The 12,451-nt window shown below is 39.3% G+C and overlaps 1 protein-coding gene across 7 annotated transcripts in view; it reads right to left on the reverse strand.

Moving 5' to 3' along the window:
• Positions 1–12,451, reverse strand: part of ERC2 (ELKS/RAB6-interacting/CAST family member 2) — a 1,139,467-nt gene that overhangs the window by 128,525 nt on the left and 998,491 nt on the right. The window contains exon 21 of one of the 7 annotated variants that reach the window (XM_089781197.1): positions 611–955. The exons of the other annotated variants lie outside the window; for them this stretch is intronic. The gene's annotated coding sequence lies outside the window, so the exon portion shown is untranslated. Of the gene's footprint in view, positions 1–610; positions 956–12,451 lie in introns of those variants that run through there. 7 annotated transcript variants of the gene reach the window in all.

The following is a 12,451-nucleotide window of genomic DNA, read 5'->3' on the forward strand; positions in this document are numbered from 1 at the left end:
TCCCAATCAGTGGACCGGAGTGCACAGACCTTCGCCTGTGAAGACTGGCAGTCCCAGTTGCACTTATACTTCTGATTGGCATAGCGGACAGCCATAACTTGCAGATTCTGATCCATCTCTGCTGTCTGCTTCTGTGCATGCTCTAAAGAGGCTGTCTGTACTTCAGACAGAGCTTTAACCCTGTCCAGTTCCTCCTTAAGCTGTGCCACTTCTTTCTGTAACCCCTCCTCCTCTTCACACACACTGCGGAGCGCACTGAGAAACAGCCATCCAGCCTGACGCACCCCCCTATCCTTCTTGTGGATGTCCAATGCCTCCAGCCCCTTTTGGATACTAGCGGGACTGACCCCATCAGCTAGCTCCCCCTCAAACTGCACAGCAGGCATTACGTCATACCAAAGTCAAGCAACCAAAGCCCAGGCTAATGTGTACGGCCAGCCTGGAATCCAGTGCTCTGCCCTACTACCTCCCTTGCCCATCTGCTTCCTTTTCTTCCACATGCTCAGTGATTTGTACCGAGAACCCTGCTCGCTGCACCAAATGTAGTCGGCAAGAGTAAGTCTCAGGTCCGACACTGGGTTCCCAAAGTACTAAGGACGCTACACAGGTATCTGTCAAACATAAGTGGTTTATTTCCTGACAGCTAACAGCTGTGCCCCATAAATGGAAGAACAACATAACAAAGAAGCGGCATATCTTACGTCCCTTCCTGAAAGCCTGCAGACTTGCCTGTAGGCTGCGGACGAAGTGGGAGGGTGTTTCAGCTTCCGAGGCGCTGGTACCCAAAGCCCATCAGTGAGGTCCAATTTTCTTGGCTCCGAGGCAGCCTTAAATACAGTTTTCCTGCCTTGCTTGGCAGTTTGGAAATTCCAGGGCTTACTCATTATATGCTGATGTAGGGCTTAGCTGTTAGTTATCGATCTGGTTCTGATCTGGATCTTCTTGTTCTTTGGCCCTGTTTACGTGATCAGTACGTTAGGGTAAACAGAATTGTTTATGCATTCTTTCTCTTCACCCTTATCTTATACTTGTTTTTGCTATATTGGCAACAATGCTTATCTTAAATGGCGTATTTTCCCAAAGACTTGCTTCTGGCTCATCAGATACAGGGAAAAGGGAAAGTGGGGAGAGAATGCAGGCCTCACCACCCCTAAACTAGCACGTACGAAGTTCTTCCACAATTGACCACTACAACAAGCTAAGCACGAAATGTGAGGGAACCAACCCCATCCACCCTCCTCCCCTCCACACACACATCACTTCTATCCAGGGGCTACTAAAGCACTGGAAAACTCTACTTTTTTTTGGCAGACAACTTAGCAGTTAGCAGACAGGAGCACATTATCTAATTCCTATATAAAATAAAGAAAATTAAATAAATATAAGACCCACTCAGCATATTCTGACATCTTGTGGCAAGTAACTTAAAAGACACTGGTTAGCCTTAACATTTTAATGTATATTCTTACTTTGTTACTAACTCTGTGGAAAAAGACAGATCCCGTCAGGACTCCTAGACTCTATCTCAGCTCTGGAAGTGGAGTGGGGTCTAATGGGTTACAGCAAGGGAGCAGATACATTTCAGATCTATATAAGAACATCAGAATGGCCATACTGGTTCAGAGCAATGGTCCTTCTAGTCCTGTATCATGTCTTCCAGCAGTGGCCAATGCCAGGTGCTTCAGAAGGAATAAACAGAAGAGGCAATCATCAAGATCCATCCCCTGTTACCCATTCCCAGCTTCGGGCCAACAGAAGCTAGGGACACCATCCCTGCCCATTCTGGTTAAGAGCCATTGATGGACCTATTCTCCTTAAACTTATTTTGTTCTTATTAGAACCCTGTTATAGTTTGTGGTTTTCCATCATCTCCCGGCAAAGAGTTCCACAAGTTGACTGAAAAAATAATGTATTTTGTTTGTTCTAAATCTGCTGCCTATAAATTTAATTGGGTCAGCTTCTTGTGTTACGTTAGTGTAGTAATGAATAACATGTCCTTATCCCCTACCCTTTAGTCATTTTTTTCCAGACTGAAAAGTCCCAGTCTTGCTAATCTCTCCTCATATGGAAGCTGTTCCTTACTCCTTAATAATTTCTGTTGCCCTTTCTGTGTCTTTTCCAAATCCAATATATCTTTTTTGAGATGGGGTGACCAGATTTGCTTACAGTATTCAAGATTTGGACATGCCATGACTTTATATAGAAGCAATATGGTATTTTGTCTTATTATCTATTTCTTTCCTAATGATTCCCAATATTCTGTTAGTTTTTTAGTTTTTAAACTATAACTGCACATTGAACAGATGTTTTCAGGGAATTATCCACAATGATTCCAAGATTTCTTTCTTGAGTGGTAACAGCTATTTTAGACCCCATAATTTTTGTATGTATAGTTGGGATTATATTTCAACATGTGCATTACTTTGTAGGGATGCTAAGAAGTGGTTATTTAACTAACCAAATAGTTGATAGAATTTTTATCAACTACTAGATTAGTTGAAGGGCAGCTGGGCTTAGTCCCAGCTCGTTCCAGATCCAGGACCAAACCCTACTGCAGCTCTGCATTTTAAAAGGCAGTAGGAGCCAGGCAGCCTGCCTCCCAGCTCCTACTGTGTTTTAAATTGCAGCGCCACAGTAGGATTTGGTCCTGGACCTGGCGCAAACCAGGACTGATCAAGGCTGCCTGCCCAGCCAGCAACAGCTCCTGTCCATGGGGGTCCCAACAAGGAGCTGGGATCCCCGCAGCCTGGGGCTGCTTCACTGCAGCAGCCCTTGCCCCCCACACTGATAGAGGCAGCAAGGGGGATAGTACGAGTAGTTGACTTGATAAGTTTAGGCTTATTGGCTAGTCAGGTACACTCTCTTACATCCCAATTACTTTGCACTTAAAAACACTGAATTCCATCAGCTCTTGTGTTGCCCAATCACCCAGTTTTGTGAGATCTCTTTATAATTCTTTGCAGTCATCTTTGGATTAATCACTTTCACCCTATTTACAAGAATATTTATAAGCTTAACAGTATTGATCCAAATGCAAATCCCAGCAGCACAAAACTCATTCCTACTCTTTTTTTCTCCTATCTTTGGAGAAGTATCTGTGAAGTATCTGGAAATGTTTTTACCATAAGCTAATGATCCACCAATTACTTGAATGCCCAGCTTTTTATTATTCTTAACCACCTGCCTCTCTTTCTTTTTATAACAAACTCAAAGGCAAAGCTGCAATAGCTCAAACTCTGTTGCAGTTAAGACCTGCCTCTGGAGTCAGCACATGCAGCTTTAAGCAGGCCTCAAGTATGAAATCCAGGGGTTCCAATTTTGGGAGGGAGGGCTATTGCCTCTACAGCCCCACATAAATGGCACCTTTGATGTAAAAATGTCTTCTTAATTTTTTTGATAGTCAAAATCTACAAATTCAAGTAATTATAGCTGAGAAATAAAAAACGACATCCCAATGGCAAAATTGGTGCAGCTGAAAATATTCCAAAAAAGCTGAAAAATACATAATACACTTTTAAATTTTATTTTTAACAGAAAGAAAATTTAAGATACCCAGAGTTGTCCAGAAATTCCTAAATTGATTAATGATTTCTGTATACTAACCAGAGATTGTTCATGTCACTGGTATCTGCAGACTCATATTAGCTTTTTGTGAGAAAATCACTTGATAAACAGCTATATATGAAAATATTGTTAAATTATTGGAGATTTGTCAAATTTTACATAAATTAATGTTGTCCTGAAAAATCGGGATAGGGTTACACTATTCATTATTTACACTTACAAATAATTTTTTTCTATAATTTTAAATGTTTCAATTGTCCAATCACAGAGAAAAAACAATAACATGACACTTAGATGACAATTAGACAACAGAAATTGCAAACAATCCAAGCTAATACTTCAAAACCAACCCAGGATTTGGAATGTGTTCATATAAATCATTAGGTAAAATTTATAACAAAAAATGTATACATTAAGGATCAGTTTGCCAATGATTCATGAACAATAAAGGGCTCCTGATTTCACTGCTCCTTTCTAGTTTCCCACTCTCACAAACTCCATGGCAAAACCTGCTGCTAGATCCATATAAGCTTTCAAATTGCCCCAGCTTCCTGCTCCACCATCAAACTATGCAACCCCAGAACAATACTTAAAAATTGTTGCTGCTTATTCATTATTCCACCCCTTTAAATGTTCTCATTACAATCCCAGTTAAAGACATTTCTCTAGATGATTTCATGGTTAAAGCATCAGACTGGAACTGAAAGTCTGAATCTGTCATATGACCTGCATAGGATATTTAATCTCATTTCCTCAGTTCCTCACAATGGGAATAAAGCTTCCCCGTCTTGAAGGCGCATAACGAAGATAAAATTAATTAATCTTGAGGCACTCAAATGCTACTTAAATGAGAACTAACAAATGCTTATAAATAAGATAGTGGTGCCTAAGCATCCCTTTAGTGGTATGGCAGTGAAGGTAGACTCAGCTTTTAGAACTTGAGCTAATGCTCCCTAAAGTTAATACGGCAGTACACTTTCAGATGGTACTTCTGAAGGTACTATATCAGACACTTAGTTCTGACTGCATGAATTCCAGCTTTCATAAACTGATATTACACCCATGAATATCATTGTGGAATCTAACTCTTCACCAGAATGACATCACAATCAATTTTTAATATTTTTTATATTTATTTTAAGAGCTACCATATGTTTAATATTTCAATCCAGGTACTTAGAGAGCACTGAAAGCATTTCTATTTAATTAGTTTTCTGTTACATAAGGTCTAAGCTGTAGAATCATAGAATACTAGAACTGGAAGGGACCTCAAGAGATCAAGTCAAGTCCCCAGCCCTCACTGCGGGACCAAGCACCTTCTACATCATCCCTGATAGATGTCTATCCAAACTGCTCTTAAATACCTCCAGTGATGGAGACTCCACAACCTTCCTAAGCAATTTATTCTAGTGTTTAACCACCCTGACAGTTAGGAAGGTTTTTTTAATGTCCAACCTTAATCTCCCTTGCAATTTAAGCCCATTACTTCTTGTCCTGTCACCAGAGGCCAAGGAGAAGTCTCTCTCCCTCCTCCTTGTAACACCTTTTAGATACTTAAAACCTGCTATCATGTCTCCTCTTAGTCTTCTCTTTTCTAAACTAAACAAGCTCAATTCCTTCAGCCTTGCCTCATAGGTCATGTTTTCTAGAACATTAATCATTTTTGTTGCTTTTCTCTGGACCTTCTCCAATTTCTCCACAGCTTTCTTGAAATGTGGTGCCCAGAACTGGACACAATACTCTAGCTGAGGTCTAATCAGTGCAGAGTAGAGCAAAAGAATGACTTCTCATGTCTTGCTCATAACACTCCCAGAATCATGTTTGCTTTTTTGCAACAGTCACACTGTTGACACATATTTAACTTGTGGTCCACTATGACCCCTCGATCCCTTTCGGCAGTACTCCTTCCTAGACAATCACTACCCATTCTGTATGTGTGAAACTGACTGTTCCTTTCTAAGTGGAGTACTTTGCATTTGTCCTTATTATACTTCATCCTATTTACCTCAGACCATTTCTCCAGTTTGTCCAAATCATTTTGAATTATGTCCCTATGCCCCAAAGCAGTTGCAACCCCTCCCAGATTGGTATCATCTGCAAACTTAATAAGTGTATTCTCTATGCCATTATCTAAATCATGGATGAAGATAATGAACAGAACTGCTCCCAAAACAGACCCCTGAAGAACCTCACTTGTTATGCTCTTTCAGCATGATTGTGAACCGTTAATAACTATTCTCTGAAATTGGTTATCCAGCCAGTTATGCACCTACCTTATAGTAGCCCCATCTAGGTTTATTGATTGGAAGGTCACATGAGACCGTATCAAATGCTTTACTAAAGTTTAGGTATACCATGTCCACCACTTCTCCCTTATCCACAAGACTTGTTATCCTATCAAAGAAAGCTATCAAATTGGTTTGACATGATTTTTTCTTTACAAATCCATGCTGGCTATTACCGCTCACCTTCTTATCTTCCAGTTGTTTGCAGATTAATTCCTTAATTACTTGCTGCATTATTTTCTCTGGCACAGAAGTTAAACTGACTGGTTTGTTGTTTCCTGGGTTGTTCTTATTTCCCTTTTTATAGATGGGCACTAAATTTGCCCTTTCACAGTCTTCTGGAATCTCTCCCAACTTACATAACTTTTCAAAGATGATAGCTAAAGGTTGCGATACCTCCTCTATCAGCTCCTTGAGTATTCTAGGATGCATTTCATCAGGCCTTGGTAACTTGAAGACATCTAGCTTTTCTTGGTAATTTTTAACTTGTTCTTTTTTTATTTTAACTTCTAAACCTAGCCCATTTCCACTAGCATCCATTATGTTAAGCATCCTGTCATCATCCATCTTTTTGATGAAAACTGAAACAAAGACGTCATTAAGCACCACTGCCATTTCCAACTTTCCTGTTATTGTTTCTCCCTTTTCATGAAGCAATGTCCTATCCTGCCCTTGGTCTTACTCTAGCTTCTGATATGTTTCTAGACTGTTTTCTTGTTACCCTTTATGTCTCTAGTTAGACTGAGATCATTTTGTGCCTTTGCCTTTCTAATATTGCCCCTACATACTTGCATTATTTATTTATATTCATCCTTTGTAACTTGACCTAGTTTTCACTTTTTATAGGACTCCTTTTTGATTTTTAGATCATGTTAAGCCAAAGTTGTCTTTTACCATACTTTCTATCTTTCCTACACAGTAGAATAGTTTGCTTTTGGGCCCTTAATAATGTCCCTTTGAAACACTACCAACTCTCTTCAGTTGGTTTTCCTCTTAGTCTATATTAGTAAAGTCTCCCATTCTAAGTTGAGCAAATACCTGCTGATACCAGTAACACCTTACCTAACTGTAAAAATAAAAAGGAACCCTTTTAGATATATGCATTCTACTATTGAAATTTATTGTTTTTTTAAGCACATAAAAGTGAAGTGAAAAACTGATAGCACTAGATAATGTATTTTTACTCCTTTTAAGTAACATCCCACCATTAGTTTTTATTTGTATACAAGCCTTGCAAAAGTGAGTAGTGGGTGTATTTGCCCAATGGACAATGAATCTCCTCCAGTAAATAGTGTCTGTAACAACCAAGTGAAATCCTGATTCCATTGAAGCCAATGGCTGCCCTGCCCACCAGTGTTTAGTTTAACAAATGGGAGTGCTTATTGTGATGGGAACTCCAACTACAAGCCCCAATCTATTAGAAGATGGACCCTTCAATTAGGATCACACTAATTTGGCATAAAAATTATCCAGAACTATCAGATGACAAAGAAATTGCTGATTCCTTACAAACCTATTTTCTTTGTCGAGCTCACCTATCAAGATGCCTTAAATTTTAACCCAAAGCTCATTTATAAGAATGCAAAAACACTTCATCTTCCTTAGGCTCACAGGAATGATGTTCTTGCTAATGTAAGGTTACTGTATTTTCCTTTGTAGGGAACCTCATTGAAACTCAGCCTCATTAAATTAATACCTCATATAACATTCAAAATGGCTGCATCCCAAGAATGAAGCTATATGGAAGACAGAGTTACTAGCTTATACTATTTCCTTTTACCTTCAGCCAATCCATTTCCACAATATAAATCAATTTATTTCCAATAAAATTAGAGTGCAAAAATATTGATTAACTCTATGGTTGAAGTAATATTACTAAATCAACAAATGACAAGTCCTATGTATTTTATTTCATAAGAAAAAATATTTTGAACCAGTAATTTATCTGCTCATTAAGTGCCGATCAAGGATTGATTTAGTCACTCATCAACGGCATCAGAGAAGATGAGATCCGTTGATTAATGGCTCAGTCCAAGAAGAAGACAAGAAGTGTCATCAGCAACTTAAAGGCCCAAACTGAAGTTAAATTCAGGCTACATTAATCCATTAAGCAGCTACTGTATTGATTTGGGAGTCTGAAAGGTATGTCTTTTATTTCTAAAAGAAGCTACTTTTAAATAACTCCTCTATTGTTCAGTCTTACTTAAAGAACTTCCTTTTTGTCTCTTGCTGGATTCTGAAGAACCATATGCAGATAAAAACACTTTTTTAATTGAAGATTTAAGTCATATCTTATGTTTGGTTGGTTCTCTTGACCAAAATATAAAAACACAGAGATATGCATAATATTAAATGTATTGATTCCTGAAAATGAAAGGCAATGAAATATAAGTCAGAGTGAAATTCTTCATAGGCATTAATTCCACCTCTCTTTCCGTTACCATGCATTCTTGCCCCTTCTAACATAGTCCTTGATGTTTAGCAGCTTGAAATCATATGTCTGTCTATTAAGCTGCAAGTTATGTGGAAACACAATTTTTAGGAGACCCATAAAATCAAACAAGATCAGACTAAATTATTTGATACTGAACTGCACAAATACTCTATTGCTAGACACTAAGCCACTCATTTTTGGTTTTGAAAGAAATCAAGGGTAATGAACCATAATGTGCAACTTCATTGAGAGCTAGTTAAGCACATTATCTGATTGAATAAGTAGTTCAAACCTTCGTAGTTGTCAACCTGGAAAATAAAAAGGCTGATAATTGCCTTACAACTTTGACACTAGCAGAGATGAAAAGCAGCATTATAGAATGATTAATCTTATTACATCTCTGATTTCCTATTGATTAAGAATGCATGCTTTTAATTTTAATTTTGGGTAAAGAAATTATTGTCCAGGGAACACTTCAAGAAATCATGTCACAGCCTAATAAATTTTATGGAATAAAGGCTACAACTATAATCACTCACTCCAGCTCTTGGCCCATCCAGAAACCTGAATCACTCTAGCTAACATGGCTTGTGCAGAAGCTTCAGGGGGTAGCCAAATTAGTCTGTACAGAAAAAAACAACAAATGGTCTGGTAGCACTTTATAGACTAACAAAACATGTAGATGGTATCATGAGCTTTCATGGGCACAGCCCACTTCTTCAGATGACCGGAGTTTTGAGCTTAGAACGTGCAGACCCAAAATAAATAGGAAAGAAAGGGGTGGGAGACAGGGAGTTAGAGGGAATCAGTAAGTATCTGAAGATTGGGTAGTTAAAACGAAGCAGATAAGAATCAAAGTCAAGTGAAGTATCCTTCCTGACATAGAAATCTACACAAAGAACTGTTTGCACCTTCATCAACTGTTAATTGATAGTGCAGTCACCCCCTTTTTCACCTCACATCCTGGATCAGTTGAAGTGGGGGTATTGGGATTCACCTCTTCTATTCCTGCCACTTCCTATCCCATTTTCCCTTTTCTATTTATTCTCCTCTTCTGTACACATTGCATTAGATTCTTCTCTCTTTGTGTTGCTGTCCTCTTTATCCTCCTTATTTATGACTTTGGCTCCCATGTCTCTCTTCCTCTAATAGACTTAAAGATTTTAAAGCCAGATAGGAACAATTGTGACATTATTAATTCAATGCTGCTAAACCTTTTCAAGATGGTAACCCTTATTCTTCTTAAACCCTTGTACTCTGAGTGGAGCATAGGTCATCTACAAGTCTCCACCGCTTCACTCTGTCTTGAGACAAAACTTCTAGCTGATTCCAGGAGTACCCCAGTTGTTGTCCTTCAATCTCAGTAGGTCTTCTCCATGTTGTCTGAGGTCTTCCTCTTTTGTGTTTTCCTTGCGGGTTCCGTGTGACAGCTTGATGGACTATGCTGGATGATGTTTTCCTGAGAGTGTGGCCTAGCCATTCCCACTTTCTTCTCTTGGTTTGAATGGCAAGTGGTTCTTGTCCTGCTCTGTTCCAAAACTCCTAATTTCTGACAAAGTCTTGCCATTTGATGTGAAGGATGTACCTCAGGCATCTGTTTATGAATGCCTGTAGCTTGAGATTTGAAGACTTTTTAGTATGCCAAGTTTCGCATCCATACAAGAGCGCACTCTTCACAGTTGTGTTGAAGATTTGCAGTTTCATCTTTGCAGATATTATTTGTGAACTCCATATGGGACAAAGAGTTTTGAATACAGCTATTGCTTTCCTTATCTTAGCACTGATGTCATTGTCTGTTCCTCAGTCTCAGCCCATAATACTCCCCAAGTAGATGAACTGCTCCACATCTTCCAGGTCATCCCCTCTCAGTGTGACGGTGTTGTTGTTAGACTGGTTGATCCTCACTGTCTTGGTCTTTCCCTTGTTAATGCTCAGTCCAATCATCGAGGCAGTTTTGTCTAGTGTTGCAACCTTTTCTTCCATGTTTTCATGTTGGTGTGAAAGGAGGGTGACATCATCAGCAAAATCAATGACCCCTTATACTAAATTTAATTTTATATTTGGTATAAAAGTAAGAGTAAAAATGTACCAATGAGAACAATGATAAGCTTGTATAATATATTTGCATGTGTATTTTGAGAGCTTGATAAAGAATAATTGACTTTGAAGGATAAACTTGGGAAGGGAGTAGAGGATCAAGATTTTCTTTGCTTTAGATTGTAACAAAATGTTCACTGCCTCATAAGCCTCCTGATTGCTTTGCATGTCTTCCCTGCGATTCAGGACCCACCAGAGAAGAAACACTGCTGTACTCCTGCATAATACACGTGCCATATAATTTTCCTATGGGAGTACTGCATCAACCTCATCACTTCTGATTTAGCTAGAGCATACTTTTTAGAAAGGGTCGATCTTGATTTAAAGACTTCAAATGAAGAAGAATCTATCACAAGTCTAGGCTAGTTATTCTAATAGTTGTATTAACTGTATTATTAAAAATTTGCAACTTAACATTACTTTGAATTTCTCTAGTTTCAGCCATGGGATCTTGTTAAAATCGATTATATCACAATCTCCTACACTCTCCTCAATGCCTTCAACTTCCCATCTGACTCTATATTTTGTTTTACTTTATGCTTATACCTCCTCATTTGAGCTACTCCTTCACTTACCAAAACATGGACTAACTTAATCCTATCTTTACCAAGCACAGCTCTCTCTCTTTCATAAGAACGGCTATACTGGGTCAGATCAAAGGTCCATCTAGCCCAGTATCCTGTCTGCCGACAGTGGCCAATACCAGATGCCCCAGAGGGAGTGAACATACCAGGTAATCATCATGTGATCGCTCTCCTGTCATCCATTTCCAAACAGAGGCTAGGGACACCATTCCTACTCATCCTGGCTAATAGCCATTGATGGACCTAGCCTCCATTAATTTATCTAGCTCTTTTTTGAACCCTGCTCAAGTCCTAGTCTGCACAACATTCACACGGGAAGAGAATAACAAACTCCTACAGACGGAAGAAACAGACAAAACGCCAGTGGGGGAAGGGAGGAGGAGAAGAGGAAATAAGAATGACGTAAATGTAATATGAGCTGTTTTTTCACAGTAACGAATTGTCTAAGTTTGTCGCCTGCTAAGCTGTTGTCATAAAATCTCATCAAAATAAGACACTGCACATTTTTCTCCTTCTTAGGAGGGGAAGAGAGAACAAACATGGCAGCGATTAGTCATGTTGCTTAATCATAGAATCATAGAATCATAGAATAATAGGACTGGAAGGGACCTCGAGAGGTCATCAAGTCCAGCCCCCCGCCCTCAAGGCAGGACCAAGCTCCGTCTACACCATCCCTGACAGATGTCTATCTAACCTGTTCTTAAATATCTCCAGAGAGGGAGATTCCACCACCTCCCTTGGCAATTTATTCCAATATTTGACCACCCTGACAGTTAGGAATTTTTTCCTAATGTCCAATCTAAACCTCCCCTGCTGCACTTTAAGCCCATTACTCCTTGTCCTGTCCTCAGAAACCAAGAGGAACAAATTTTCTCCTTCCTCCTTGTGACACCCTTTCAGATATTTGAAAACCGCTATCATGTCCCCCCTTAATCTTCTTTTTTCCAAACTAAACAAGCCCAGTTCATGAAGCCTGGCTTCATAGGTCATGTTCTCTAAACATTTAATCATTCTTGTCGCTCTTCTATGTACCCTTTCCAATTTCTCCACATCTTTCTTGAAATGTGGCGCCCAGAGCTGGACACAGTACTCCAGCTGAGGCCTAACTAGTGCAGAGTAGAGCGGCAGAATGACTTCACGAGTTTTGCTTACAACACACCTGTTGATACAACCTAGAATCATATTTGCTTTTTTTGCAACAGCATCACACTCTTGACTCATATTCAACTTGTGGTCCATTATGACCCCTAGATCCCTTTCCGCCATGCTCCTTCCTAGACAGTCGCTTCCCATCTTGTATGTATGGAACTGATTGTTCCTTCCTAAGTGGAGCACTTTGCATTTCTCTTTATTAAACCTCATCCTGTTTACCTCTGACCATTTCTCTAACTTGCTAAGGTCATTTTGAATTATGTCCCTATCCTCCAAAGATGTTGCAACCCCACCCAGTTTGGTATCATCTGCAAACTTAATAAGCGTACTCTCTA

This window comes from Pelodiscus sinensis, chromosome 11 (genome assembly GCF_052426305.1).
Source record: "Pelodiscus sinensis isolate ZL-2025 chromosome 11, ASM5242630v1, whole genome shotgun sequence".
Taxonomy (NCBI): domain Eukaryota; kingdom Metazoa; phylum Chordata; order Testudines; family Trionychidae; genus Pelodiscus; species Pelodiscus sinensis.